Source organism: Haliotis rubra, unplaced genomic scaffold, assembly GCF_003918875.1.
Source record: "Haliotis rubra isolate DU_JTF1 unplaced genomic scaffold, ASM391887v1 Scf34, whole genome shotgun sequence".
NCBI classification, from domain to species: Eukaryota; Metazoa; Mollusca; class Gastropoda; order Lepetellida; family Haliotidae; genus Haliotis; species Haliotis rubra.
In genome coordinates this window covers 2,554,662-2,582,139 of record NW_025767013.1, presented here as the reverse complement: position 1 = coordinate 2,582,139, position 27,478 = coordinate 2,554,662, and the positions used below count along the sequence as shown (strand labels likewise).

Here is a 27,478-nt window from a genome sequence, read left to right as displayed (position 1 = left end):
AGTTTAGTTTTATGCCACTTTTAGCAATATTCCAGCTATATCACGGCGGGGAACACCAGAAATGGGCTTCACATATTGTACCCATGTGAGGAATCGAACCCGGGTCTTCGGCGTGACGAACGAACGCTTTAACCACTACGCTACCCCACCGTCCCATGTTAAGATGAATGTTGCCAGAAAAAAAAATGATAAACAGTTTGATGGTGGTTTAGGTTCAGGTTAAATATCTTTCCTAAATTATGTTAATTACATCTGAGATTAACATAAACCACATGGAGCAATATAAACTTTGCATTTCTACTACCAACGTATGTCTAGAATAGAAAATCCACATGAAGCTGACTCGTCACTCGACATTACACAGATGCATTGTAGAACTGTGGACATGGGCTTTGTTAGTGAATATGGCCATGTCGTTGTTTAATTGTGAGTAGAGCTTAGACATTTGTTCCATAAAAAAAATGAAACGTAATGTTTCCACCAGTGATGTTAGCCGAATGAAGCAACTGCAAACCAAGAAACGGGTGCTACAGAGTAGTTTACTGTAGGAGGCTGTACAAGGTGATGACAACTGACATGCATCGTGACGTCGGTTACCAAGGGTATGCGTGTGATAACGAGGGGTCAGATGAGTATGGCGTAGTGATGTCAATACAGTGTGACGTCATGCAAAAAGTGTGCTTTATCGCCTGATGAAGTTCTGTTGGCGCCTTTGATCTTTTAATGAAGCATCTTAGAAACTCACATATTGGATGGGGTTATTAATCAGATAAACTTTTTGTTATGATGTAATAAGTATGTTAATGACTTACCCAAGCTGGAACTACTTTTGAAAAACTAAAAGCAATGATACAGTTTCCGATTATCAGCCAGAAGTTAGTAGTATTTTCTTGACTGGTTCTATGTGCTGTTGTTGTAACCATGATGAAACACTGCCACACCATGGGAGGCTCGTTTTCATGTGATGTTGGAATGAGCAAGTAAAAGGACTTGGCAATGTAATTTGTAAACCGTGAAATAAACTGTCTTTGAATTCGTGATAAAAGTTACTCAAAGAAATGATTTATGATTCCGCCCTAGCATTTCTTATTGCATTTTGTCAGATCTGAGAAGATGTGAGTAAACAATCATTTGGTGAAAATTGTATTGCATAAAAGAAATTTACAATGATATGCAATATTGCTTGAAGGAACTATATTGAGTCTGTTTAATGCTGCAGAAAATGAATGAAAACAAAATCACATATTGTCATTACAACTGATGTGATTATTTTCAACATTGTGCAGTGATATTTTTGTAAACTTCATTTGATTGTTACCCAAAGAATTCCTGTTCCAAACAGTGTCCCTCAAGTAAAGGTAATTGTTTCAAATGCTTATATATTTATTTACAAGCCGATGATTGTAGATTACATGTATGTGGACTAAGAACATGTTTGTTAGGTTATTATTTGCCTTGGTTGTCAACTTAGCAGATGTTTGTTGTTGGCATGCCTCATGCTTGGCATTAAGGAGATGAAATAAGTACTGAACAGCTCTGTAGTGTAGCATGGGGTCTCTGTGGGTTAGCACTATAATACCAGCACTGAGTCAACCTGCAAGAGCATTGATCTGATGGAGCCACTATACAAGTCCTTTTGAATGGAGCCACTATACAAGTCCATGGAGCCACTATACAAGTCCTTTTACAAGTCCTTTATGTGATGGAGCCACTATACAAGTCCACTAATACAAGTCCACTAGTCTGATAGAGCCATTATACAAGTGCATTGACCTGATGGAGCCACTATACTTGACCTGAGTGTCCACTAATCTGATAGAGCCACTTGATACAAGTCCTTTGACCTGATGGAGCCACTATACAAGTCCACTGATCTGATGCAGACACTATACAAGTCCACTGACCTGACCTGATGATGCAGCACTATACAAGTCCTGACCTGATGCAGCCACTATACAAGTCCACTGACCTGATGCAGCAGTCCACTGATCACTATAGTCCACTGACCTGATGCAGCCACTATACAAGTCCACTGCCACTATACAAGTGCATTGACCTGATGCAGCCACTATACAAGTCCACTCCACTGTCCACTGACCTGATGCAGCCACTATACAACTGACCTGATGCAGCCACTATACAAGTCCACTATACAAGACCTGATGCAGCCACTATACAAGTCCACTGACCTGATGCAGCACTATGCAGCCACTATACAAGTCCACTGACCTGATGCAGCCACTATACAAGTCCACTGACCTGATGCAGCCACTATACAAGTCCACTGACCTGATGCAGCCACTATACAAGTCCACTGACCTGATGCAGCCACTATACAAGTCACTATACAGCTAGTCCACTGACCTGATGCAGCCACTATACAAGTCCACTGACCTGATGCAGCCTGATGCAGCCACTATACAAGTCCACTGACCTGATGCAGCCACTATACAAGTCCACTGACCTGATGCAGCCACTATACAAGTCCACTGACCTGATGCAGCCACTATACAAGTCCACTGACCTGATGCAGCCACTATACAAGTCCACTGACCTGATGCAGCCACTATACAAGTCCACTGACCTGATGCAAGTCCACTGACCTGATACAGCCACTTTACAAGTCCACTGACCTGATGCAGCCACTTTACAAGTCCACTGACCTGATCCACCCACTATACAAGTCCACTGACCTGATACAGCCACTTTACAAGCCTATTGACCTGATGTAGCAATTCTGGTGAAGTCTAAGTAGGGTAAATATTACCAACCGGTTACAGCACCCTCAAGACAGCCTACAGAAATATTTTCCTGTGCCCACTCAAAAATATTTTCCCTTGCAATATGAATGGATTAGTTATGCCAGAGTGTAACTGTCAGGGTTGTAAATTCTTTACAATTTGGAGAAATACCATCGACCATTAGACTGGACTGTACATCTATCACAATTAGTTAATCTGAAATGGGACAGAAGATGTCTGTTGACGAGTCGACTGTATTTGCTCAGAAAACATCTTTTTTGTGAAGGCAAATTGCAGGAGGAATGTTTTTAGCTTGCAGATGTTTAATCTGGTGTCGAGATTTGAGGCACTGGGCTGATGTATGTTGACTGTTGTCTTGTAGACAGGAAGACGTGTCTGGGGCTTGATGTGATGGCCAGTAGCTTCACCTGCCATAAGTGATCATTAGAAGACAATCCCAAAGAAATGGAGAGACTCTACAGTGATGCATGAAGAGTTGCATTGAAGATTTGCAGATGCTGTCTAGATGTTCCTCATGTCCATAGAATATCATTAAAAGACAACCCTGTATTATGAAAAGTGTTATGCAGATTGAAGATATATAGATGCTGTCTAGATGTTCCTGGAATAAAAAAGACAACCCTGTATTATGCATGAAAAGTGTTATGCAGCATTGAAGATATATAGATGCTGTCTAGATGTTCCTCATGTCCGTAGAATATCGTTAAAAGACAACCCTGTATTATGCAGACATACTGGATGAAGTGATGCATGAAAAGTGTTAAAAGTCTCGCCCATGTGCTGCATGTGTATCATCAGAAAGACTATATTTCTCAACAACCTGGTACCATTGTATCACATGTAGCTATTGGAAGGTGGACATTTATCATCATAGACAGCAAAATAACAATTTCATATTTGTTAAATTATGCGGGCTTTTTACATTGGACAAAGGATGGTTCATCTGATTATTGATAAGCATCTCAGAATGGATGTTACTCAGCATGTAAGTTTGCTTTGGGAATAAAATGTGTTGTGATAGAAAAAAAAACAAAAAAAACCCCTGTATTATGCAGACATCCTGGATAAAGTGATGCATGAAAAGTGTTATGTTGCATTGAAGATATATAGATGCTGTCTAGATGTTCCTCATGTCTGTAGAATATCACTAAAAGACAACCCTGAATTGTTGCAGTTTGATAACAGTTTATCCACAGTCATCCCCATTGCCCTTCACAATACTGCTGTTCCACTTAAACCACAGGGTAATCAGTGGGACCTATAAGGAAAATGGTTCATCTGAAATAAGGTTGATGGGGTAGCCCTGTGGTTTAAGATTTCACTCATCATGCCGTAGGCCCGAGTTTGATTCCCGACATGGGTACAATGTGTGAAGCGCATTTCTGGTGTCCCCCACTGTGATATTGCTGGAATATTGCTAAAACTCACTCACTCACTCATTAGAAATAATATGTCTTCAAATCAGAGCTGTATCATGGATTGATTATGTGATTACATCTGTAAAGAAAGTTGTCAGTGTCCATCTTGTGTATTTTTTCTTTCGTTTTTACATTAATATTACAAAAAAATGTTTCTGAGATGATCATCAGAGTGCACCATCTCACCTACAGCAATGGATGCCTTGAAATGAGCTTTACTTGTCAGAGAATGGATACATCAGTCATAAACACTATACTTTGACTTGTTAAGTCATATTTATTGTAGTCTGACTATATGTTTCACATGTGTGATATCAGAATGGCAAGCCTGTAGAAGCCACAAATGGAGACATGTCAAAGTGTCCCATTGGTAAATATGTGTGACCATTTACCAAAGTGCTTTGCTGATGATTGTTGATGTTTTAGAGGTGGTGGGGTAGTCTAGTGGTTAAAGCGTTGGCTCGCCATGCTCGAAGCCGGGTTGAATCCCCACATGGGTACAATGTTAGTGTCCCCATATGATATTGCTGGAATATTGCTAAAAGGCATAAAACCAAAACTCAGTCAGTCAGTTGTTTTAATACCAGTTTAGGCAGTAAAATCTGCTGTATCAGTGACTCATATTGTTGATATTATTCCTGGTACATAAATCTTTGATACAGTTTCTTGTCATCTTTGTATCAATATAGTGTTAAGTTCTCATACAGGGTATTTTTCAACTAAATCGGGTGGATTATATATATGTATATATGTTTTTATTAAGATAATAGAAAACTGGTTTTGTCTGTAAACATTTTCATTTTAGAGTTGAGACATTTAACAGTCACGTTTAAAGGCCAGGATTCAAACTTATACACAGATGGGGTGTGGCCTCCTGCCTTGCCAAAGCTGTCTTTCAATGCAAAGCAATGCAGTATTCAAGTACATTCCATGAAATATCACAAAATTGACTTACTGGTTTTTGATGAAATTAAGCCATAGTGTAAACAAGTATGTTATGAAGACACACTGCAAAAAGTGTTGATGCAGACAGTGTACAAAATTTGCATTTTAAAAATATATAATCTCTTTTTGAAATCCAGATTTGAATTTGCCACTGTGTCATCCTAATGAGAGATATACTCATTATTTCACTGTGAGTAAGGCTTACTTACTCACAGTGAAAATAATGACTATATCTCTCATTAGGAGCTGATCACATCTCTCCATTATTCACATGCCACTTATGATTTATAGCAGTACTGTTTCACTGAAGGTGAGCTACATAGCATGTGTTTTTGTTTCCGGCCCGATACCAGAAGGAAGATATGCAGCAGCTATAGGTATTGCTCCACGGCCGCCATCCCCAAGTCTGGAGCAGATATACCATGATTGAACAGTGTAATTGAATCGCCTACTGATACTGCAGTAAGAGGCAAGTCAAGCTGTGATGAGAATGGATTAGGGTGCAGTTCAATAAGGGATCCAGCAGTTTAACACACACTTACACAAAGCTTTTGTACAAGCTGTGGCCCCGACTACATACTGTATACTCTCATGTTACTTGTGGGATGAATAAGGTGGTATGGGGAAGGATGTGACAGGGTGGAGTGGAGCAGGGTGTGGCAGGGTGGAGTAGAGAAGGGTGTGGCAAGGTGAAGTGGAGAAGGATGTGGCAGGGTGGAGTAGAGCAGGATGTGGCAAGGTGGAGTGGAGAAGGGTGTGGCAGGGTGGAGTAGAGCAGAGTTTGGCAAGGTGGAGAGGGGAAGGATGTGACAGGGTGGAGTGGAGTAGGGTGTGGCAAAGTGGAGAGGAGCAGGGTGTGGCAGGGTTGAGTAGAGCAGAGTTTGGCAAGGTGGAGTGGAGTTTTGGTATGACAGGGTGGTGTTTTGGTGTGGATGTGAGTGGGATGTAGTATAACATGTGGGTCTTGGATTTAGCTGTGTGTTTAGGTATGGGATGTGGGTATGGATGTGGGTCTTGGATTGGGCTGTGTGTTTAGGTATGGGATGTCGGTGTGGATGTGGGGATGGATGGATGTGGAGATTGGTGTGGATGTGGGGATGGATCTGGAGATGGGTGTGGATGTGGGGATGGATCTGGATGTGGGGATGGATGTGTGGATATGAGGATGGATGTGGGGATGGATGTGGATGTGGGGATGGATGTGTGGATGGGGATGTGTGGATATGGGGATGGATGTGGGTATGGGATGGGTGTGGTGGGGATGTGAGTTGTTGTGGATGTGGATGGGGATGTTAGTGGCTGTGAGTCTATGTGTAGTTGAGGGTATGGATTTGAGATAGCGATATCAGTATGGACATTTATTGTTTCGGTAAAGCCACTGATGTCTCTGTCCAATGATGCGAAATATGTACATGTGCCAGTATAATATTGTTCAGCAATACCCCATTGGTTACTTCTGGATGGAAGAAGATCTGTTTAAAGGATAAATACTTCATGAAGATAAACCCAAAGCATCAAAATCTATTACTGACATTTTGCGTAATGGGTAGTATGGACATGGCTTATTACATGTTTGAAATCTATAACTTTCATGATTCTTGGTTTGTTAATGCCATACCCAAATGGGAAATGTCTGTGACTGACGTAAGTTAGGGCTTTCCTTCCACGTTGAACCTGATACAAATTGTACCATGACTGAAATGCCATGGGGTATTATTAAAACTTGAACTCACATCACTCACTATAGATAAAACAGTTGTGTAGTGGCAGGAGATATAGGCATGATCTCAGTCCTTGACATGTAATATGTAACTTCTTTTAACACGTTATTCCAGCATGCCGGAGGACATATATTTCTTGAGTGACTCGGTGTGAGCCACCTGACACCTTTCTAGATCAGGTTCATTTCTATGATGATTAAAGAGTTTCATGATGTTTACCCATTGCATGTCTTCCTGGATCAGCTTGCATTGTCTTCAAGGCAAGATCTATTTATCATCCATTTATGATTCTGTAATGGAAGACTTGCAGTAAATTTATCCCAGAAACTTTATGTGTATTGTAAGATTGTGATTTTAGTGGAAGACAAGATGACAGGGTTTGTGATGAATCAGCATTTTATGTTTGAATATTGTCTTGTGAAACCTACACTTGCAACATTGAAATTCAACTCTGCCCTCAAGCATTGAAGTATAATCGATGTTTGAACTGAACAGATTTTAACACATTCAGATGTTTTGGCTAATATCATCCATTTGTCAGAAGTGTTTATTTTCAACCCAGACTGTTTGTGATATTACAGGTATAGTGTAACGAAGATTGCAAATTGTGAAAACAGACTTTGGTTTGATGCAGGGATATGTTGGCTGGTCTGTTTCAAATCAACTCAGCCGTGAAATAACATTCTAAAATAAGTTCCAGAGATGACCCAACGTGTTTCTTCTTGCTCAACCAGATATCTCCATTCCTGGTGAACTGTGGAGGGTTATAACTTGTTAAAGAGCTCATGTGTTTTATCAGCTGAGTTAATCTGTGTGCTGGGATTGTGTTTACATGGTAATTACATGGTTTACTGAACTTAGAAACAGGAGGCTGCTGATAACCTAAACAGCAAGATAGGATGTTGGTGAAGGTGGAGGAGGAGGTGGTTGAAGGTGGTCAGTCACATGAACAGCCAGATAGGATGTGGGTGAAGGTGGAGGTGCCGGTGGTTGATGGTGGTCAGTCACAGGAACAGCCAGATAGGATGTGGGTGAAGGTGGAGGTGCTGGTAGTTGAAGGTGGTCAGTCACATGAACAGCCAGATAGGATGTGGGTGAAGGTGGAGGTGCTGGTGGTTGATGGTGGTCAGTCACAGGAACAGTCAGATAGGATGTGGGTGGAGGTGGAGGTGCTGGTGGTTGAAGGTGGTCAGTCACATGAACAGCCAGATAGGATGTGGGTGAAGGTGGAGGTGCTGGCTGTCAGGGAAGGTGGTCATTGGTTTTGAGTGTTTGTATTTGTCTGTGATGGCAGTTGGTCATTGAGTGAGGTTTGTCACAAACTATTGATGCCCACACTGTGTGTGTCCTTTCTGTTGATGCCCACACTGTGTGTGCCCTTTCTGTTGATGCCCACACTGTTGGTGCCATCTCCATTGATGCCCAAACTCCTGTTGCCCACAATGCTGATGCCCATTTAGTTGATGGTCACACCATTGATGCCCATTCAGTTGATGGCCACACTGTTGATGCCCATTCAGTTCATCTCCACACCGCTGATGCCCATTCAGTTGATGGTCACACCATTGATGCCCATTCAATTGATGGTCACACTGTTGATGCCTACACTGTTCATTAGCACACTGCTGATGCCTACAATGTTGATGCTCACCGCTGATTCCCACAATATTAATGCTACTCTGCTGGTGCCCACAATCTTGATGCCCACACCATTGATGCCCATTCAATTGATGGCCACACTGTTGATGCCCATTCAGTTCATCTCCACACCCATTCAGTTGATGCCCATTCAGTTGATGGCCACACTGTTGATGCCTACACTGTTCATGAGCACACTGCTGATGCCTACACTGTTCATGAGCACACTGCTGATGCCTACACTGTTCATGAGCACACTGCTGATGCCTACACTGTTCATGAGCACACTGCTCACATTATCAACCACTAGACTGTTCATTGTATTTTTCATGTTGGGGGCAGTGGGGTAGCCTAGTAGTTAAAGTGTTTGCTTGTCACACCGAAGACTGATTTTCTTTGTTGTAAACTTTATTGAAGTGTGCTTAGTCTTCTGGTATTTCTTGATATGTACATTAGGGCAGCATCCATGGGGTAGTGGTTAAAGCATTAGCTCATCACACTGAAGACTCGGGTTCGATTCTCCACATGGGTGCAATGTGTGAAGCCCATTTCTGCTGTCCCCCCACGATATTGCTAAACACGGCGTAAAACCATACTCACTGTTTCATTTGCAAGTGTCAGTTCTCTTCATACTCCATTATTGCACCATTTCTTATTGGTTTAGAAATCATCACAGTAGTACATGATATTGGAAAGGATATTGACTCCATGTGGGGCTGAAGTTTTATGCAGTTTACTTGAGTTCCTATATATTCAGTCAGTAGTCTGTCAGATGTGATTCCACTGCTGTAATATATTTTTTCAATATCAATATACACTCCGGTGCAGGGAAGTGAATTATCAGCTCGCCTCTGATGTTGACACAATTGTATTGTTTATGTGATAGTCGATCAACAAGTTTATGGAGCACAATCTTCATTGCTGCAATACTTCAAGGTGGTCCAGTAATTCTGGGAGTAAACTGGAAGTAATGTTGCCTATTACTGAAGCCTGCCTTGCTTTAAGACCAATGAAGATTTGTCTGTAGACACAACATGGCTGATCTATGATAGCGATTGCAATAACCTAGATTTGAACTCTTGCCCATTATAATCGGTGAAGGGAGATTATTTAACAGGGAATGCCATCTACACTGTATATCAGGGTCCTCTGTTCAGTTAAAATTTAATGTCAAATTGGTATTACTCCAACCATATAGCAACGGGCCCTCTGTTCAGTCCACCACTCTCTGACCGAATATATTTTATTGATAAGGAAATTGATGTATGAAATGAAAACACATAAAAAGTTCTAAGGTATTAAAGTAAATCATAAATTTTGAAAGGATGTCAAGGAGCGTACTTATTTTTAATGATTTATAGTGGTTAGGAAGGGGTCATTTTCAGGCAACATGTGCAGCAATTTTAAATGAATGCGGAAAAAATAGGTCTTTCAAAGCATAAAACAGAGTAGATGGACTTTCACGAGGACTGAATGATTGTTGACTGCTGTTTTATAAATGAACTCCCTCGTGATGTCCGATGTTTTTATTGTTCTGTGCAGAGGTCTTACTTTGTGGCATGCGTAAGTCTCATGAACACCATTAGAAAAGACATTTGTAATAACTGTATGAGTCTTTGTCCTAATTACAGTTGATGTGGAGGACAGCATGTGGTTCCTAGCATATCAGCCGTGATGAACCCTGTCTTATTGTCTCTTCAGCATTACCTGAATGTTAGCATCTTCATGTTATTGACAGTGACTTCGCCCTCAGGCTGTGTTTTCTTTTCCTCCCTATGATAACAATGTTTTCCAGTGTGAACCACTACAATACCTGCTTCACATGTGTTTGCTGTTAAGTGATGTCAGATTTGTTATGTCACAAGGGGAATGCCAGAAAGAAAATTCCAAATGTCAAAAACCTGCCGTGGGAGACAGAAAACAATACAGGAATTAGTGGTACAGATATTTGTGTAGATAATAACTCAAGCTGTTTTAGTCCTTTGGGTGATGCCCAGTATTGATGTTCTCTGTTGGACACATTACTGAAGTGGGTCTTCTGGTATTACTTCATATTTACGTTAGTGTGGTAGGGTAGTCTTGTGGTTAAAGTGTTCGCACATCACACTGAAGACCTGCGTTTGATTCCCCACATGGGTTTGATTCCCCACATGGATACAATATGTGGCGCCCATTTCTGGTATCCCCCTCGAAGATATAGCTGTAATGTTGCTAAAAGCAGCATAAAGCCAAACTCATTCACTCACTCGCTCATATTTACATTACCTGTTGTAGAGCTCGAATATATTGATAAACTCACCCAAGGAAGCCTAGTTGTCCTGGATGATGCATCCTTGCATGTTGCTCAGCAGGATCATCTTGAGTTCAAATCCCAGATGTCCTCCATATCTCTCTCCACCAAATCCACCCTTTTTTATTTCACCTAAAGGGTAGAGGTCTTCTTCTTCACTCAACCCACATTGTACTGACACAGCTTATGATAGGAATGAACAAGAATTCAAACGGCTGTTAAACCCAACTCACTCACTCCACGGAAACTCTCACTCCAGCTCATGTTGCAGAAATGGGTTGTAAGACACCCCAATTCATCGTGTCACTGGCTGTGCTGAGATGTCCCATACACATGTTCATGATTACATGTTGATTTCCAATTCACCATATATATTTTCTAGGTTGGTCAGTCTCACTCGCTCATTCACTCAACTATTCACTCAACCATTCACTCAACCACTCATGCATTCACTCGCACAATCACTTAACCTCTCACTCAACCACTTAACCACTCAATGAACCACTTAACCACTCGTGCAACCACTTAACCACTGATGCAACCACTTAACCACTGATGCAACCACTTAACCACTCATGTAACCACTTAACCACTCACTGTAACCACTTAACCAACCACTTAACCACTCATTCAAACACTTAACCACTCGTGCAACCACTTAACCACTCATGTAACCACTTAACCACTCACTCAACCACTTAACCACTCAATTAACCACTTAACTCAACTCTTGTAACCAACTTAACCAACCACTCAACCACTCAAACCACTTAACCACTCCTCAACCACCACTCATGTAACCACTTAACCACTCACTCAACCACTTAACCACTCATTCAACCACTCAATCACTCACTCAACCACTTCACCACTCATGCAACCTCTTAACCACTCACTCAACCACTTAACCACTCATTCAACCACTTAACCACTCATGCAACCACTTAACCACTCATGTAACCACTTAACCACTCATGTAACCACTTAACCACTCATGCAACCACTTAACCACTCATTCAACCACTTAACCACTCATTCAACCACTTTGCCACTCATGCAACCACTTAACCACTCACTCAACCACTTAACCACTCATTCAACCACTTAACCACTCACTCAACCACCTAACCACTCACTCAACCTCTTAACCACTCATTCAACCACTCATGCAATCACTCACTCAACCACTTCGCCACTCATGCAACCACTTAACCACTCACTCAACCTCTTAACCACTCACTTAACCACTCACGCAACAACTTAACCACTCACTCAACCACCTAACCACTCACTCAACCACTTAACCACTCATATGCAACCACTTAACAACTCACTCAACCATTTAACCACTCATGCAACCACTTAACCACTCATGTAACCATTTAACCACTCATGTAACCACTTAACCACTCACTCAACCACTTAACCACTCACTCAACCACTTAACCACTCATTCAACCACTCATGCAACAACTTAACCACTCACTTAACCATTTAACCACTCAGACCTGTGAAGATCCAGGGTAGAATAGGTCTTCAGCAACCCATGCTTGCCACAAAAGGCGAGTATGCTTGTCGTAAGAAGCGACTAACGGGATCTGGTGGTCAGGCTTGCTGACTTGGTTGACACATGTCATCAGTTCCCAATTGTGCAGATCAATGCTCATGCTGTTGATCACTGGATTGTCTGGTCCAGACTTGATTATTTACAGACCAGCGCCATATAGCTGGAATATTGCTGAGTGCGGCATAAAAAAAACTAAACTCACTCACTTAACCACTCATCCAACCACTTAACCACTCCTGCAACCACTCACACAATTACTCAACCTTTCACTCACTCTGATGATTGATGAAACTTAACTTGGCAACTGTTTTCAATATTTAATTATTTATTTTCTTAGAAGAATGAACATTGTATACACATGTGTCTGTTGTGTCTGTGCTTCTGTTAAGTGGGTAGGGGATCTTCTTTATTAGCTTTGATATGATCCTTCGCCAAGCAGACTATGGTCCTACTCTTTTCTCCATGGACTTGTGTTTGACTCAAGTCCAAAGAGCGGTGTGGGAGATTACCCCATTAGAGCATGATTACATTACTCAAGAGCATCTGCTCCTCCAACACTGGCACAAGTTCTAGACAAATTATTCACAAGTGGTGTTACTTATCTGAGGCTTTGTCTTGAGAGTGTCTTGTATGTGAGCAGACTGCAGGATTGCCGTGTTACACTGGCCCACCCATCTGACATGGACAATTGGCTGTGATTCCAGTATCATGAAGAAGTCAAGTGTTTGCTCTCATGTGAATTCCGGGGCATGAAGTGTCTCCAGTGTGCTTGGCTTGTTCTAACAAGGTGACACAAATGATGATCAGGGGGAGAACAATGGTGGTATGGCATTTACTGTGGGGCTCCACCTGTGAACACTCTTCTTGTCATTAGTATGTGGCACAAAGGGGAATCGTGTCTGCTCTACTGAGGTATGGACATTCCTGGATGTCTCAGACATAGATGTGACTTGGTTATTGAATTGATCATTCTCTAAGGATTTGCTCCATTTGTTCTATCTCCGTTAATCTATGTTTGATCATTCACTGATGAGGATTTTATCCATTTGTTCTTTCTCTGTTGATGTGCATTTCATCATTCTGATGATTAAGTCTTCTATGGATCTCATCCTTTTCTGTTCATGTGGATTTGATCCTTCTCTGTTAATGTGGATTTGATCCTTCTCTGTTAATGTGGATTTGATCCTTCTCTGTTAATGTGGATTTGATCCTTCTCTGTTAATGTGGATTTGATCCTTCTCTGTTAATGTGGATTTGATCCTTCTCTGTTTATTTGGATGTGATCCTTTTCTGTTCATGTGGATTTGATCCTTCCGGGTTCATGTTGATTTTATCCTTCTCTGTTCATGTTGATTTTATCCCTCTCTGCTGTTGTGGATTTGATCCTTCTCTGTTGATGTGGATTAGATCATTTTCTAGTGATGTGGATTCCTTTTGTTACTCTTACTTCTCTGTGGATGTTATTCTCCGGAGATAAGGTTAGCTCAATTTGTCATGTGGGTCAGAGTAGTGTCTGACTGAGTGAGTTAGATAAGTGATTAAAGTGTTTGCATGTCATGTCAAAAATTGAGTTCAAATCCCTTTATTGGAAAGAGTGATTTCTGGTGTTCCTGACAGTAATGTTACAAGGTAAAATTGAAAAGAAACTAAACCCGCTCCAATTGTTTGGTTTGCCATTAATGCCCTCGACTCATGAAGATGCAGGTTACAATTGGTCTTCAGGAACCCATGCTTGTCGTAAGAAGCGACTAACAGGATTGGGTGGTCAGGTTCGCTGACTTGGTTGACACATGTCATCGCATTCCAATTGCGTAGATCATATAGCTGGAATATTGCTGAGTGCAGCATTAAACAACAAACTAACAAACAATATTGCCCTCAGAACTGCCTATCGGGTTGTGTGATCCAATTCATTCCTTGGCACCAAGACCGCCTCCGTGGTGTAGTGGTTAGAACGTCTGCCCGGGAGAGCGGAAGGTCGCGGGTTCCATCCCCGACCGCGTCATACCAAAAGACGTTAAAATATGGTACTTGTTGGTCCCAGCCTGGTGCTCGGCATTAATGGGTACAACAAGGACTGGTCGGCTCGGAGTCAGTATAATGTGTCTGAGTGGGGTATTCATGCTTCACTGTGGCATGGTATCTCAGTGAGCTAGCACTATAAAACCAGCTTAAGTCTGGGCTAGTACAAGCAGCCGCACATACACATACACACGCATGCACGTCGTCATATGAGCGAAATATTCTCAAGCACGACGTTAAACCCAATTTCACCTCACCTCACCTTGGCATCAACAAATTAAGAAACAAAAGTGACATTAAGTTGGTGATGTATTATATGAAAACAGATCTAAAAATAATCCCTCAATATTTTCATAAACCTGTCTTGAATGCAAGATGTCTTGATATGTTACTAGGAAGAAAATGAGTGAATACATCCCCTCATTCAAGACATTGTTTATCCGAGGCAGCTCACATTTTGATTGGATGCAGCGCATGATATAATTCCAACCCAAGGCCCTAAAAGTGTATCTTTAAATCCCATCATTATCTTCATCTATGAAGCAGCCAAATTATCAGCACTGAGGTTCTTGAAGTGCTTGCTGTGGCATCTGTACAGAATTCCTGCTAGTCAGCAATATGGAGGAAAATCAATTCTTTTGAAAACTGTAGGACACAGTTTGGACTGTAATGGATGAGTTCTATCAATGTCCTGACAGCAGTTATTTTCTGCCCAGTGAACCAATTATAGTCCAAGTCTTCTTTCAAATTAGATTGCTGTTGTAAATGCTTTTTGAATTATTTTTGTTTCATCTTTTTGATTTGGAGTAAGTAAGTTCAATCAATTACAAAACAAAGGTAAGGTATTTTGATGCTTCTCGCGTGTGATAAGGTCACTTGTGGTCTTCTTAAGCAGTTTGTGTATGTACAGTCAGATGAACTTAATACTGCCACAAATCCTGAAGGATACAATACAGGCTGTTGAAGACCATAACTGAGATGCGTTCTTCATCCTATGGACCATTTATTGAGACCTGAACAGGTATATCTGCCGGAATGTCACAATGTTCTTCACATCTTGGATGAGGTGTTCAGTAGCATAGTGTGAAAGTGGCCACTTGCAGGACTTGGTGTTCAGTAACAGTGTGCTGGCACCCACTTACAGGACTTGGTGTTCAGTAGCATAGTGTGATAGTGGCCACTTACAGGACTTGGTGTTCAGTAGCATAGTGTGATAGCGGCCACTTGCAGGACTTGGTGTTCAGTAACAGTGTGACTGTGATAGCAGACACTTACAGGACTTGGTGTTCAGTAGCATAGTGTGATAGTGGCCACTTACAGGACTTTGTGTTCAGTAACAGTGTGACTGCAGACACTTGCAGGACTTGGTGTTCAGTAGCATAGTGTGATAGCGGCCACTTACAGGACTGGTGTTCAGTAACATAGTGTGACAGCGGACCACTTACAAGACTTGGTGTTCAGTAGCATAGTGTGATAGTGGCCAATTACAGGACTGGTGTTCAGTAACAGTGTGACTGCAGACACTTGCAGGACTTGGTGTTCAGTAGCATAGTGTGATAGTGGCCACTTACAGGACTGGTGTTCAGTAACAGTGTGACTGCAGACACTTGCAGGACTTGGTGTTCAGTAGCATAGTGTGATAGTGGCCACTTACAGGACTGGTGTTCAGTAACAGTGTGACTGCAGACACTTGCAGGACTTGGTGTTCAGTAACAGTGTGTTCGCACCCACATGCAGATCTCGGTGTTCAGTAGCATAGTGTGATAGCAGCCACTTACAGGACTTGGTGTTCAGTAACAGTGTGACTGCAGACACTTGCAGGACTTGGTGTTCAGTAGCATAGTGTGATAGTGGCCACTTACAGGACTGGTGTTCAGTAACACTGTGATGCAGACGACTTGGTGTTCAGTAACTGCATAGCAGATGTGATAGTGGCCACTTACAGGACTTGGTGTTCAGTAACAGTGTGACTGCAGACACTTGCAGGACTTGGTGTTCAGTAACAGTGTGTTCACTTACAGGACACTGTTCAGTAACAGTGCAGACACTTGGACTTGGTGTTCAGTAACAGTGTGTCAGGCCACACAGGCAGATCTCAGTGTTCAGTAACATAGTGTGATAGCGGCCACTTACAGGACTTGGTGTTCAGTAACAGTGTGCTGGCACCCACATACAGATCTCAGAGTTCAGTAACATAGAGTGATAGCAGCCACTTACAGGACTTGGTGTTCAGTACCAGTGTGCTGGCACCCACATACAGATCTCGGTCTTCATGCAGTAACATAGAATGTTAGCATCCAGCAGGATTAGGTGTGCAGTAACATTGTGTGGGACTAGATGTTCAGTAACAGTATGTTAGCACCCATATGCAGGATTAAGTGTTCTGTAACATAGTGTGTTAAATTCTTGTGATGTTGAGAGAAATTGATCCTGCAGGTCACTTCGTTACACAGACTTTGTGAAGTGCTTTATTTACAGCCTTCTACGTGTATGAAATCAGCCAACAGATTTAGATTCGAGTCAGAAGCACCAGTCTCGTAAACCTCCTATCAGCAGAGAGTATGGTTGATAAAATTGGAATTGTTGAGACAAACCCATTCTGAAAATGAGTCTTAAAGACATTTAGATTCACAAGCTGTAGGCACAGACTGTCTTTTTTTATGTCACTTTATCAATCTGAGGAGTCGGTGTCAATGTGATTTCAAACAACTTAAAGGAAAGGAAGGGTACATTCCAAATTCTCTTTTTTCTTGAAAGTTGAAAGGTCAATTTAAGTGTTGAAATGTTAGGAGTCCTTACAAACCAGGCTTGTTTTCATTCTGATGTAAGTTATCAGAAACATAGTTACATCTGTATGTTACATCTTTTGTGGTGTTGTCACTTTCTTTTATGTGGTGTCATGTGTGACCAATGCAATTTCTATTGCATTGAAATTCATTGAAAAACATCTATTATTAATTTGTTAAATAATTCCACCTATGTTTGTGTAAACAACTTGGTCTATATCCCTTGCAATATGAGGTCACTGTGACATGGGGGCGGTATAGCCTAGTGGTTAAAGCGTTGGGTCCATGCTGGACCATGGCATGTTTATTACTGAAATAGAATTCTCAGAAAATGTGACTATATAACGTCTGACAAACCTTAGTTAAATTAGTACTTGTGATAGATAAATTATTTTGCCTTTGAAACTACTGGAGGAATACATTTAATTTGAAAAAACGACCTGTCTTTTCACCTAAACTCCATTGTTGGGATAACTGACAATCACAGGTTGTGCCTGCTGTGCAGCCCTTGAGTGCGGTCACCAGTTACACACTGATTCTGATCGACTGAGGTTGACAAGCTATATCCCTGATAACAGTTGTATGCAAGTAGTTTACTATTACATGCTACTTGAGGACATCTATGCAATGTTGACCCCCAGTCATCAAACTACCTCAGGCAGGATATATTTGTTAAAGACATGTACCTCAAACATTTTTTAGTACAGTGCATATGTTTTATCAATGTACCCAGTGACCTCAGCTGAGAATATAATAAAGTTTGAGCATCGTGCTGCAGATAACATGCCTTTGTTATCAAGCTCATTATTGTGGAGACAGTGATGGATGGCTACACTGGGTTTTAGTGTTCTGTTGCTGAAAAATAACTACTGGAAATACTGACACTGACGTGACTGTCTTTTTTACTACTGACACACCTGCAGAGTTCCTCATCGCAATAGGGGGCCATGAAAACATGATGATGGTCGAAGGTAAGTTTCTAAGCTGTACATCGTACCTATCCTGTTCCTATCGAGTACAGGCAATGGTAGACTTGCACAAGTCTCTAAGGTAAAAATTAATTGTTTAAATGATAATTTCTACAAAATAATAAATAAGAGTCCAGGGTCCTTAGACTATCCTCCTATCTAGACTTGCCTCTTTGAAGGATAGAATTACTATACTTCCATGGACTTAGTATACAGTACTGGATGCCGAACAGTTATTGCTATATTTTAGTGGTGTTTACAAAATTACTCTGTCGTTTGTTAAATTAATGAAACAGATTTGATTTTGATACTTAATTAGCTATTCACTGATGTGTCCACACCGTTCGATGCCGGCGATCGTGTTTATATATAACACGGCGGAAGGGAATCATGGCAGTACAAATAGGTCATTTGTCACAACTAACTGTAACAGGTATTGCCATTTCAGAATTTCTCACGTCATTTGTGAAATAATTATATTCATATCATTAAGTAACCTCAAGTAATTGATTGTGTGACTAGTTGAATGTTTGGTTTACAGTAGATTGATAGGGAATGAAACAATTTATGACTTTTGTGAACTTGAACTTGTAATTATATAGATCGTGTGGAACACACACACACACACCCACACACAAACACACACACACCCTCTCTTCTCTTATCTCTCTTTTCTTAGGTATACTTGCACAAGTTTTTAAGGTAATAATTAATAGTTTGGATGATAATTTCTATAAAGTATAAATATTCCTCCTTAGACTGTTTGCTTATGTAGACTTGCCTCTTTAAAGGATAGAATTGTATGAACTATACATCCATGGCCTTAGCATTCAATACAGCCTTGGAGCAAGGCTAAGGCAGAGAGAGGTTCCAGTATTCAGTGTAGCCATCCTCTTCCTATATATGCAGAGGTCAGTGATGTCTGTCCTGTTCCTCTTCAGTACAGACAGGAGTTGCATGGTTCTGTGTGACCATATACAGGCAGGGGTTGCATGGTTCTGTGTGACCATATACAGACAGGGGTTGCATGGTTCTGTGTGACCATATGGGGTTGCGTGACCACCATATACAGACAGGGGTTGCATGGTTCTGTGTGACCATATACAGGCAGGGGTTGCATGGTTCTGTGTGACCATATACAGGCAGGGGTTGCATGGTTCTGTGTGACCATATACAGGCAGGGGTTGCATGGTTCTGTGTGAGGAGTTGCATGGTTCTGTGTGACCATATACAGGCAGGGGTTGCATGGTTCTGTGTGACCATATACAGACAGGAGTTGCATGGTTCTGTGTGACCATATACAGACAGGAGTTGCATGGTTCTGTGTGACCATATACAGGCAGGGGTTGCATGGTTCTGTGTGACCCTATACAGGTTGCATGGTTCTGTGTGACCATATACAGGCAGGGGTTGCATGGTTCTGTGTGACCATATACAGGCAGGGGTTGCATGGTTCTGTGTGACCATATACAGGCAGGGGTTGCATGGTTCTGTGTGACCATATACAGGCAGGAGTTGCATGGTTCTGTGTGACCATATACAGGCAGGGGTTGCATGGTTCTGTGTGACCATATACAGGCAGGAGTTGCATGGTTCTGTGTGACCATATACAGACAGGGGTTGCATGGTTCTGTGTGACCATATACAGACAGGGGTACATATACAGGCAGGGGTTGCATGGTTCTGTGTGACCATATACAGGCAGGGGTTGCATGGTTCTGTGTGACCATATACAGACAGGAGTTGCATGGTTCTGTGTGACCATATACAGACAGGGGTTGCATGGTTCTGTGTGACCATATACAGGCAGGAGTTGCATGGTTCTGTGTGACCATATACAGGCAGGGGTTGCAGCTAAGACATCTTGGATCTGAATGCAAGTCTTCTTTCCTAGTCTTACCAGCAGACCCTAAACACTAAATGAAAATATCAAATCTTAGTTAAGTTTAGAATGATTTGGTAAGGCTTAGATTGCCTCACCTGGAATAAGGTATTGTTCTTGTGCCATTTGGATACCTTTTGGGTTTTAACTTTTATTTTGTTAATGTGTAGTTTTTAGTAACCTAACTTTGATTGTGTGCCAAGTAATTTCTATTATTTATGGATCAATCCCGAATGGTCACCATGTGACATCATTGTCTTCAGTTGACGTCATCATTGATTAATTTTAGGCTTCTGCGTGATGCTGATATTTGTCCAAATTCCATCATCTTCATTATTCATTGTGTCCATGACTTTATATTGGCATGGTTAGATCCAGCTGGGATAATAGGGAATCACTGGTTATTGAATAATGACAATTATAATAATGATGATAATAGGAATCGGTACTGCACCAGTTTCCACACACTGATACATGCTTGTGGCACATTAATGATTATGCTGGAACAAAAGAAGAAACAGATAATTGAGGCAATGCATGGATCATCTGTAAAACAAACCATCTTTCGGGTTATACAAAGCACACCTCATTAATCTGATGATGTCTACAACAGGAGCAGGAGCGAAGACTTTTATAAAGTTTTTATTGCATAGAGAATACATTCAGAATACTTCCATTTTTGCACAATGCATTTTGTTCTTCCAGGACACCAATGGCAAACAGAGAAGCGTTTCCACACTGTAATGTTATCATGTAAAACTACCAGGGCGTGAGTCAGTATTGGATTAATAAATAATGTCAGCCCAGTCACTAGCTTCATCCAAAAGGATGTGTTTATTTAATCACTGACTTTCGTCATAACAGGTATCCTACAGACACTGCTGTCATCTGTCGGCCAGAATTCATCTGGAGCTTCATGGCCGATAAGCAGGATGGATGTAATTATTGACGATGTTCCGGCTGCAGTTATTGTTACAGATTTGATGTTTATGAAATCATGTGACAATATTCTTGGTGATGGGTAGCAAATTATGAGTCACGGTTTTGATGAAACATTAATTAATAAAGGAATCTGAAGTTTTCATGTCAATTTGTATTTATGCTTTCAACTATGGAAGCATAAAACAAAAGAAAATCCAATGGTGAGGGTCCACAGGTAGTTAAATGTCCTGTCAGGAAAGGAAATGGGACTTTATTACGTGCTGAGTCAGAAAATGACAAGTGTTTGTCCTTTTCATATTGTTCAATCTGTCAGATCGTGCAAGTTATGTGCCTTCTTGATAAAAGGTTAAAAATTATTTTAGAATATTGAAATTGATATTTTCCCCTAGGGGAGGTGGTGGCGTGAATTTTAGAGTGATTGGTTGGGACAGGAAAACTATCTGGAGTATCAGCTAGTAAATGATTTGTGAATTGGGATGTCAAGTGGGGTTATTTCAGAAAAAACGCACAAGAGTAATAGGATTATGATTGAAAATAGTCCTGGTAATATCAATCAAATTATTTATGGTAAGAATCATGCAAGTATAAATCAAATTATTAATGGTAAGAACCGTACAAGTATAAATCAAATTATTAATTGTAAGAATCATTGCAAATTATCTCAATGATGCCCGTGTCTTCAAAATAATAATAGCAGCATATTTGGGGTGAAAATAATTGTGGTAAATATAATTATGGTAAAACGATATGCTTTTGATGACAATAATGATATTTTCATAACTGAAATAATAGTTGCGAAGTATTTGATGAAAATGATGATAATCAAAATATTTGTGTCGAAATGAGATGTCTTTGTGAAGGGAAAGAAATGACAGTTAACATTCTGAAAAGAAATAATAATGCAGAGTTTTTGTATGGTAAAATAATGATTGTAATATATCATTGGAAATGATTTTGGTTTGGTTTCTTAGTGACAGGCAATGCTCTTCCAAATGCCACGCTGTCACTGGGAATCGACTCGTTTCTCAGCGGAGAGTAGAACCAATACTTATCCAACCAGGCGGTGGGGTAGCCTAGTGGTTGAAGCGTTGGCTCGTCACGCCGAAGACCCGGGTTTGATTCCCCACATGGGCACAATGTGTAAAGCCCATTTCTGGTGTCCCCCGCCTAGATATTGCTGGAATATTGCTAAAAGCCGCGTTAAACCAAACTCAGTCAGTCAGTCAGACTTATCCAACCACTGCTGTTATTGTCCCGAAATATTTAGTTCTTGAAAGGCATTTAGAATTTGGACAAACATGAATACATGACACATTTTTATGGATAACAACTTCTTTTTATTCTTTATTTCTGAAAAAATATCACATAATTATATAGCATGACATGTTCCTGTAAGGATTATGTAACATTAAACTACTGTAATCAAATCTCTATTGATATCTTTACATTCCATCCAATTATGTTCAAGCAGATCCTCTTAACTAATATCCCAATCGGCCTAACATTATAATCCCAGGTACAGAGGACTTAAAAAGATTAATACCCATCAGCATTCCTAGTGGATAATAAAGCTGTGCCGTTAAACAGTTGAGTCGGTTCTTCCACGCATGAAACAGGTGATAATACCCCTTAACGATCTTCATGATCACTAAAACAATTGACACAATCGTCTGAAACAATCCAGGGCATCAGACACGCTAAATCAAACAGTTTGATCATCAGTGATGACATGCCATCCTAATGAATGGCGAATCAAAGCTAAATGAAGATAAATCTCTTTAATTGAACAAGTGAGGCTGTAACAGGATCGATATTGTCACACCTGATTTCCTCCTTACCTGGCCACCTCTTTGAATGGCTTACGTAATCACGTTTGTCACATGCAGCAAATGTTCGCACATAGGAACACAACGGACAGTGTTTCATGCTTGAGCAAGCTGTTGATGCCAATTCTTGAACGCTTCATTTAAGTGACATTTATTCATGGCAAGGACAAAAATATCAAAAAGTCTCTCGTGCTTCCTGGGTTTGTCGAAGCAAATGGAAGTCCTGTGAGTCACTTAACGGAAAAGCTCTTAGTAACTTTCATGAACTGAGTCATGTTGAAAATGCTTTCTGTGTAGTTTTGAGCGATTGTGAAGCCATCACCTGTGATGTGGTTTAATGTGGGATCATTTCTGTAGTGTTTAGTCATCAGAGTGCGTGTTGATGAAACTATTATTGAACAATGTGTTTGTATTTTCCATTTGTTAGGGATGAAAGACCTTGTGATGTAATGGCATCTTGTGTTCCGTCAATAGAGTTTTGTTATAAGTTCTTTGTTTGTCATGTAATTTACATTATACATGAAACATAACACTAATAATGGTATGCAAGTCATCACGATGATTTTGCTTTTGGATAATTTGATGAATTTTATAAATATTATGATGTTGATGTTGCTGAAGTTCATACTCAGTTCAATAGTTATGGTGGATGTTGTTTGAAATAATTGAAGGAAAGTTCAGTATTTTTTAGGAGGGTTCCAGCTCAGATTATACCTGATGGCCTTTATGAATGTGACTCAGGTGGACAAAATGGCTGCCCATATTGTACTGTCAGTCAATGACAAAATTCAGGGTTTGTTTGTCCAATCATGACTCACAAGCTTCTATGTCCAGTACAGATAAAGGTAAAAGAAAGGTTATTGAAAGGAATAACATTTGTATACATATTTTTCATGGCTTTTCTTCATCTATGTGATGTGTCAGTTGGCAGAATGAGAAACAGAATATAAAAATGTCAGGGTTGATTTTCTTAAAACAATACCTTAAAAAAAAGTTAATTTGAAAACAATAGATTTTCATTCAATCATGCATTATATCTACATATATGTATACATTTACACTAATGCTTCCATTTAAGGGCTATCTGCAAAAACTTAAAGAATAATCCATATGAACTAAAGAATATTTCTTTTTCAGATAAAATCCTTTGTTGAGTTCTGTTTTTGTTTGTAAGGAAGTAAATATCATCAGTGAACTCTTGAGTAAACTGAGTATTTTAACATTCTGACTGGCAGTCTACAACTATTATAGCCTATTAAGATTCTCTTCTTATCCTCTGTAATGGCTTGATTTCAGCAGCTCAGTTTATTCCTAGTCTCTCATTTCCAGATAATTGTTTTGTAACCGCAACATTTAATATTCATGTTCAACTAAAGCTTGATTAAGATAGAGGCGTTATTTAAGTTTGGCAACTTAATTTGTCTCCAGATTAATTTTGCATCCATTCTTTGACTTCAAGTTTGATGAATGTTTATGTGTCCTGTGATGTACATTTGTTTTCAAGTGGGCCTTTATTTTGATATCTATTTACTTGTCAAAAAGTTTATAAGTCAAATAGTTTGAGTTGTATTTCATCTAATTTTGTTTGTTACGTTCCTCTAACTGCAGTCTTGACACGTGATGGAAAGGCGGTAATGATAGCCATTTTATCATGATGACTTGGTTTCCTGCAGGAAGGTGATTTCTGATGCCAGTCTCAACAAAGATTGAATACCGATATATGTTATGGTTCATAGGACCAATCTATTTTGACTGATTTTGTTGGTGATATTGGCATGTTGGAGTTGTCGGTGTTGAATGTAGCTGTCTCCGTAGACTCCATGGAGTCCGCTATGGATTTTGAGTTTAGTTGTGCTGATGTAAATGTTTACATAATATTGTTGTGAACGGGGAACATTGTTTTGTCAGAAACAACAGCTGAGGATGTCTGTTCTTATAGGTATATATCATCAAGGAAAACACTGATTGTGTCTGTGAATCACATGTCAAGAGACTCCTGTGTAGAGTTCACACCAATACACCCTGTAAAGTTCACACCAATACACCTTGTAAAGCACACATCAATAATCAATACACCTTGTAAGCACATGTCAATACACCTTGTAAAGCACACATCAATAATCAATACACCTTGTAAGCACATGTCAATACACCTTGTAAAGCACACACCAATACACCTTGTAAGCACATGTCAATACACCTTGTAAGCACATGTCAATACACCTTGTAAAGCACATGCCAATACACCTTGTAAGCACATGTCAATACACCTTGTAAAGCAAACATCAATACACCTTGTAAGCACATGTCAATACACCTTGTAAAGCACACATCAATACACCTTGTAAGCACATGTCAATACACCATGTAAAGCACACATCAATACACATTGTAAGCACATGTCAATACACATTGTAAAGCACATGTCAATACACCATGTAAAGCACAGACCCATACACCTTGTAAAGCATACATCAATACACCTTGTAAGCACATGTCAATACACCTGGTAAAGCATACATCAATACACATTGTAAGCACATGTCAATACACCTTGTAAAGCATGCATCAATACACCTGGTAAAGAACACACCAATACACCTTGGAAAGCACACATCAATACACCCTGACAATCACTGATCAGTTACCCTGAAAAGCACACATCAATACTCCTTGAAAAACACCTACATCAGTACACCCTGATGAGCTCACGTTAGAGAACCTTGAAAAGCACACAGCAATACACCCTGACAAGCACACAGCAATACACCCTGGAAAGCACTCCACCTCCTGTGAAGCACTCACCAAGTCACCCTATGAAACACACGTCAACACACACTTAAAGCAGGCCATCCTCATTGAAGCAAAGTGCCTTCAAGAAGCTCCTGCTGTGAACACAAGGGCTTGTTGACATCACTGCTTGTTTTGTAACATATCACTTCACGTTTTCTCTTTACATCCTGCTTCAACACAAACCACATAACCCTAAACACATATCTGGCAATGTTTATGTTGTATCAGTTGGCCTTCATGGAGATACAGGTTGGAAGATACCGATTCAAATTGGTCTTAGCAACTTATGCTTGTCATGAGAGGCGACTGTGGGGATTGGGTGGTCCCGCTCAGTGACATGAAATTGATTGATGACATGTCATTGTTTCTCATTTGCGTACATTGATGTTTATGTTGTCAATCACTGTATTATCCAGGCTTATTTACAGACTGATGTCATATGAGTAGGTGCGTGAGTTTAGTTTTACGCCGCACTCAGCAATATTCCTGCTATATGGCAGTCTGTAAATAGACAATCCAGTGATCAACAGCATGAGCATTGATCTGCGCAATTGGGGTATGATGACATGTGTCAACCAAGTCAGCGAGCCTGACCACTTGATCCCGTTAGCCGCCTCTTACGACAAGCATAGTCGCCTTTTGTGGCAAGCATGGGTTGCTGAAGACGTATTCTACCCCGGATCTTCACGGGTCACTGATGTCATATGGCTAGAATATTGCAGAGTGTGGCTTTACCAAACAAACAAACAGTTCTCCTTCGCTGAGTATACAGGATGTTTCCAGATATTGTAATGATTATGACTGCCATGTCATTCTACACTGTGAACACTATATGTACAACAGAAATAATTTCTTTTCAAAACTTATAGATCTCTTTGATGTGGATGTTTATGTACAAATAGAATTATTATCTGAAGATGAAATGTTATCGCTATTTTCTAGGGGTGAACTACTAGTAACTAACGATATTGATTAAATGTCATGGAGATGTATGATTGTCCTCTTCTGTAAATACCTATATTCCTTGCTTCCCTCACTAAACTGTGCATTCTAGACCTTTCATTTTTCTTTGTACATGTATATATGACTATATGAATGTGTTGTGAATATATTGCTGTGATTATGTTGCTGTAAATATTTCTTGTACATGTTTATAATGATCTTCGGACTACAATCTGGAGGAAATAAAGAGATTCATTCATTCATTCATTCATTCATTATTAAACATTTACCACAACTTATACTTTGTATAAGAGTACATCACTATGTTTAAATTTGCTTTTCATGTTTTTTAAAGGAAAGGTAATACTGTCAAGAGGTCTGAAGGAATCTAATTAACTACAAGAAACAAAACGGTCTCAGGTAAGTGCTTCAGATATCACCCAGCCAACTCAGTTGTTACCGGAATAACGTCAGAACTGCCAAACCCCCACCTTCATATGGCAGCCATATCTTCCATCTAATGTTAGCAGACCAAGTTAGAGATAAGGTAGAATTGAAGCTGAAGTATCACTTCTCACTTGGAGGAGCGATAAGGTCTTTCTCCTAACCTCTGTTATAGTGTAATCGGTTTGTGGTCCATGTGATACTGTTGATGGTGGGGCGGGTCTCAGCATGGCTCGTCTCAGGGAGAGAGGTGCTGAGTTAGGTGCAATGGAGGAGCACCTGATCTCGCTGAAGCTCACCTGGTGATGAGATCTGTCAGGAAGAAGGATACCAGGGGCTTTTATCACAAGATACTACTACTGCTGGGAGTGTAGAGCACACTTTGTGATAGGTGTGAATGAATGTCCCAGGGCAAGCTGGGAAGATGGACAGAATTAGGATAGGCTGGGGTTGTGTTTGATGACTGCATGTGGTCACCTCATTCAATCCCATAATCCTGTGTGCCAATGCTACTTTCTACCTGATTTGATGG

The 27,478-nt window shown here is 40.4% G+C and overlaps 1 long non-coding RNA gene across 1 annotated transcript in view; it reads left to right on the top strand.

The window, feature by feature from the left end:
* The window catches only part of LOC124284624, a 147,760-nt gene extending 120,842 nt beyond the window's left edge, over window positions 1–26,918 (top strand). Inside the window, exon 3 of the long non-coding RNA XR_006900600.1 lies at window positions 26,858–26,918. This is a non-coding gene — a long non-coding RNA (uncharacterized LOC124284624). The remainder of the gene's footprint in view (window positions 1–26,857) is intronic.
* The last annotated feature ends 560 nt before the right edge of the window (window positions 26,919–27,478 follow it).